This window comes from Chrysochloris asiatica, unplaced genomic scaffold, assembly GCF_000296735.1.
Source record: "Chrysochloris asiatica unplaced genomic scaffold, ChrAsi1.0 scaffold00116, whole genome shotgun sequence".
In the NCBI taxonomy this organism is placed as follows: Eukaryota; Metazoa; Chordata; class Mammalia; order Afrosoricida; family Chrysochloridae; genus Chrysochloris; species Chrysochloris asiatica.
In genome coordinates this window covers 8,383,905-8,389,589 of record NW_006408634.1, presented here as the reverse complement: position 1 = coordinate 8,389,589, position 5,685 = coordinate 8,383,905, and positions in this window count along the sequence as shown.

Genomic DNA, 5,685 nt, shown 5'->3' with positions numbered 1-5,685 from the left:
GAGTGTGGGCGAGGCTTTAAATTCCAGTCATCCTTCGGTCGTCACCAGAGGACACACTCAGGGGAGAAACCGTATGTTTGCAGTGAGTGTGGCCGAGCCTTCTACCGGAAAGTGAACCTTCTCATGCACCAGAGGAAACACTCAGGAGAGAAGCCATATGTTTGCAGTGAGTGTGGCCGAGGCTTTGCCCATAACTCAAGCCTCCTTTACCACCAAAGGACACACTCAGGGGAGAAACCTCATGTGTGCAAGGAATGTGGGCGTAGCTTTCTTGTGAAGTCTGCCCTCAATATTCACCAGAGGACACACTCAGGGTTGAAACCTCATGTTTGTCAAGAGTGTGACCGAGCCTTTGACCGGAAATGGAGCCTTCTCTCACACCAGAGGATACACTCAGGGGAGAAACCACATGTGTGTGAGGAGTGTGGCCAAGCGTACTTCCGGAAATGGACTCTTGTTGCCCACCAGAGGAAACACTCAGGAGAGAAGCCATATGTTTGCAGTGAGTGTGGCCGAGGCTTTGCCCATAAGTCAAGCCTCCGTTACCACCAGACGACACACTCACGGGAGAAACCTCATGTGTGCCAGGAGTGTGGGCAAGGCTTTGTTGTGAAGTCTGCTCTTAATATTCACCGTAAGACTCATTCAGGGTTGAAACCTCTTGCATGTGATGAATGTGGCCGGGCCTTTGATCGGAAATCGAGCCTTCTGTCCCACCAGAGGACACACACAGGGGAGAAACCATTTCTATGTCCTGAGTGTGGCCAATGCTTTAAGTGGAAATCAGACCTACATTCGCACCAAAGGAGACATGCAGGTGAGAAGCCACATCTATACAAGGAGTGTAGGCAAGGCTTTCTCAAGAAGTCAGGCCTGTTTTCCCACCAGTTGACACACTCAGGGGGCAGTCTCATGTGTGCCACAAGTGTGGGTCAGGCTTTGTTGTGAATCCTGCCCTAGTAACATCTGAAGAGGCAATCGGGAGAAGCTTCATGTGTGCGATGAGTGTGGGCGTGGCTTTCACTGGAAATCAGAATTACTGTGCCATGAAAGTACTCCCTCCCAGGAGAAGCCGTGTGTTTACAGTGAGTGTGCCTGAGGGTTTTCTTAGATGTCAAGCTTGCTCTACCATTAGAAGACACATTCTGGAGAAAAACCACATGTTTGCAAGGCGTCAGGGTGATGCTTTGTTAGTAAGTGGAACCTTAGTAATCTTCAGAGAAGACACTCAGGAAAGATGCCATATGTTTACAGTGAATGTGGCCAAGTCTATGCTCAGAAATCAGGCCTCCTGACCCACCAGAGGACACACTCAGGAGACAAGGCTCTTGTGTGCCAGGTGTGATTGTGAGCTTCCAGTTGTATGAAAAAACACACTTAGATGTGAAGTCTTATGTTTGCCATGAATGTGTGCCCAGGCCCTGAACTGTAAATCACGCCTCTTCCTCCATCAGAGGTCACAGGTTCGAATCTGTGTGTCAGGAGAAGGACAGGAATGTGGAAATGGCACACTTCAGCGTTTGTTGGACAAGTGTTGCTGTTTGTAAAGAACCATTTTGTGGGAATAGGGAATGTGAAGTCTTTAGCAACACGTAATACCTCTCTGTTAACACTTTGGAAACCAAGTTATTTTTAGGTTGAATCTATGTTTTTTTAATATTGATGGTCATTTTGAGTGAAATGAAAACTTTTTAAGCCTCTAGATAGAGGGGATAGTGAGGAGAGCCAATTTCGTTAGATGCACAAAGGATTATAACAAAAAACATTTTTTCATAAAAACAGAAATGTAAAACATTTTTTCATAAAAACAGAAATGTAAAACATTCTTTCATAAAAACAGAAATGTTAAACATTTTTTTCATAATTGCCAGGGTGAGGATTATGGAGACATGTGGGGGTACCATGGGTGGCAAGTTGCTCCTCAGCTCCTAACACCAGCTCCCTCGATGCCTGTGCCGCCCAGAGCAGGGCCTAGGGTAGCAGAGGTGGTGGGTGATGAGCTGGGCTCCTGGACACGCTCAAGTCCTGACCTGTCTCATGCCCTTCCTGCCCTGTCCCAGTGCTGTGACTCTAGGGTGCATTCTTGGTGGACCTTGACCGGAGGGTTGTAGGAAGCTCCGGTGGTTGTCACCTCCGTGACAGGCAAGTGGGACAGCTTGGTGTGGAAATGCCGTACCCACCGGAGGAAGACACGGCCAGTAACAATGTGTCCCAGTAAGCCTCAGCTTAGAATCTTCATGGTCAGCTTTGGTTTTATGTAATTCTTGATCAACAGAGGATGAAAACCTTTCTTATTTGTGTATATGAGTTTGGAAATTTTAATTTATGTACATTTCAAATGTCCGTGTTTTTGTTTTGTTTTGCCCATAAGTTTGATTCAAAAATATTTTAATCAAGAGTTGTCAGCATTTGGAGGACATTGTGTTGAATGAGATCAGTCATCACAAAAGGACAACATTGAATGAGACCACTGCTTTAAAAGTTTAGAGCAAATTTCTGGATAAAAGAAACATTCTATGATGATTATCAGGAGCGGGATGGAAGGGGAAAGTATTCACGTGTTAAGAGGGTAGACACTTTAATACAGGTGACAGGAAGGTTGGAAGAGCAGGGCTGAAGGTAGTGGGAGACACAGGGCGGAGTGCAAGAGTTAAAAGAAATTATGGTAAAAGCTGTTAACTGATGGTATATGTCGGGAATTGCAAATATTGTAATGAAGTAAATTATGATTTGCTGAATGTAAAACTTATGATCTGTCCTGGAAACTTACACAAAATTCACAATAAATGGTTTCAAAAATTTAAAAAATGAAACAAGGTATGATTTCTTGAATGGAAAACTGATAGGTTCCTGAAGCGTTCATTAAAACTTCATTGAATTCACAATAAAAGGTTTTAAAAAAGATAAAAACTATAAACCTTCAGAAAGCATTAATCAACATAATGACTAAGCCTATTTCCAAAACCCTAATGTTAAAACATGTAATGATTTTGAAATATACCATAGTTTTAGAATGGATAAGTATACTAAGGGTATTCAATCTCTTAAACGTTTGGTAACGAAAAACAGTGGGTATGTGATGTGAATATCTCAATTTAAACCATTGGTTTTGCTGATGCTATATTCAAAGGAAAGAAAGACCAAGCCAGCCTCAGGTTGGAAGTCACTCAGAATACAACTGGGGAAGAGCTGCCTCCTCAGAGTAGACTTGACCATGAGGATGTGAGTGGGATAAAACTTTGGGACCTTCATTGCCCATGTGGTACAACTCAAGATGAGACACAGCTGCAAACATCCATTGTAATATGGAATGTACAAAGTACGAATCTAGGAAAATTGAAGTGGTCAAAAATGAATATGGAACACAACCATTGGTGTTCTAGGCATTAGTGAGCTAAAATGGACTGGCGTTGACTATTTTTAATCTCAATCACAGGGTTTTGCTTTGCCAGAAATGCAAATTGAAGAGGAATGGAGTGGCATTCATCATCAAAAAGAACATTTCAAGATCTAGCTTGAATTATAATGCTATCTGTGATAGGATAATATTTATAATTATTGTGAATCTTCAGCAGAAGCCCAACCAGAAACATGCCCGTTTGCTCCTGCTTGTGTTCTCCTGTCAGCAATTTCTCAGTCAACATGTACCTTTTTGCACTTACGTTTTGTTCTGTTTTACTGTAAGCATGATGCTGCTATAGAGCATTCATACAAATGGAGAGATACAAGACATAATTTCTTGAGCCTTTGATGGTCTAGGCATCTTTTATTTCTCATCATGGAAAATCAATTTAAGTTTTATTTACCCTTAGAATTTAAACACTTTTCATGAACTAAAGTTTGCAGAAGCCAGCTGGCATGTTGCAGAAGATACTAACATAATCCAGTTGTCAGAGTCCTAGAAAAAAGACCAGAGTCAGGCTCCAAGCTGCTCCTTCCTTAGGTTTCTATCTTCCATGAGCAGGGTGAGGGTTTATTACCAACTTTTTAAGGACGTCAACAAAACGAAAATGACTTTAGAGGAAAATGCTGAAGTTAAGGGTAAGGGTCAATTGAGATTTTGTTGTTCTTAAGTTGCTGTCAAGTCAGTTCCAACTCAAAGCAATACTCTGTACAACTACAAAACAACACTCGCCACTCAAGTGCCATCCTCATGCTTGCTACTGGGCCTATGCATATTTTTTGAGGGTTTTCTCTTATTTCTGACTACTAAGCAGGAGGTGCTTCTCCAGGGCCTTATCCCTCCTGAGAATATGTTCAAAGTATGTGAGCTGAAGTCTTGAAATCCTTGCTTCCAAGGGAGATTTGCTCATTTTTCTGGCAGTGCACAGTATATTCAATAATGTTCAACAAGCACAGACTTCAAAGGCAACTATTGTTCACTGATTTTCTTTAGTCATTGTTCAGTGAGGCCACTGAACACTCCATGGCTTAGGTAAGGAGCACCTTAGTCCTCAAAGGGACATCTTTTCTCTTCAACACTCTGAAGAGATGGTCATAGCAGATTTATTGAATAACGGATATCTTGTGAGTTGATGGCTGCTTCCATGGACATTGATTATGGCTCCAAGGGAAAAAAAAATCTTTCAAAACTTCAATCTTTGGTCCGTTTATCATGATGTTTATTGATTCAGTTGTGAGGATTTTTGTTTCTTTGCATTACGGTGTAATCTATACTCAAAGCTGTCATTTTTGTTCTCCATTAGTAAATGCTTCAAGTGCCCTTTGCTTTCTTCATGGAAGGTTATCTGTTTATCCCAGGCTTTCTCCAATCCTGTACATATTATCCAGTTTTTCTGCTTCTTTGCTCAGCATATGAACTATTGTGAAAGGAGTCCATGTTGTTGGTCTTCTATATGTCCCACTTCAGACAACTGGATTTTCCTTTTTTCTCAATCTCACTCATAGTTTGTTATAACCTACAGTCGAAAACCTTTACCTAGAAAAGTAAAAAGAGCTAACCATCTTTTTGGTGTTATTGGCTCTGATTTTGGGGGGGTGCTCCTTTGGTTTTTCCGTTTTCCTCCCACAAAATGAGGCTGAGTATAAAGACACCCCCGCAACAGGAGGTATGGCTCTCGCTGACGGATGTTGTATGTATGAGGTGTGGCACTTCAGAACTCAGCTACGGCTCAGTCAAAAGACGTCACCAAGCCCGTTTTCCAGGCTGCGCGAAGGGCGGCCCATTCACACCAACCGGAAGCGCATCGGACGCCATCCAGTTCGCCAGAGTACGTTCCGGAAGTGGCTTGTGGAGGCCATCGCGCAGGCTTTGTGGTTGGAAAAACTGAATTGGCCTAGCCGGAGGGCGATTGCGGGGGACGCGGTTGCCCGGTTAATTGATAGGTTATCATTTTTTTTTGTTTCTGAATAGTTATTTTAAGAGACTCGCGAGGCTTAAACCCCAAACGTTCTCGTCTGGTCGAGTCACCACGTGATTCCGAAGCGGCTGCTGTGGCGGCTGGTGGAGCCGCTGGGACGAGAGTTGTGGCCTAGCTCCGAGGGGATTGTGGAGGCCAGGGCGTCTGTTCTGGTGCGGTAAGGAGGATCCGGAAAGGTTGTGTGTGACGTTAGGGCCCCGGGTGGAGTCGGCTTGCAGGGGAGTGGGTCTGGTGGAGGGCTGGGCTTCTGCGCTGGGGGTTTTCATCCCTCAACGGTTCCTGATGTTCCAGTTTTGGAGAAGGG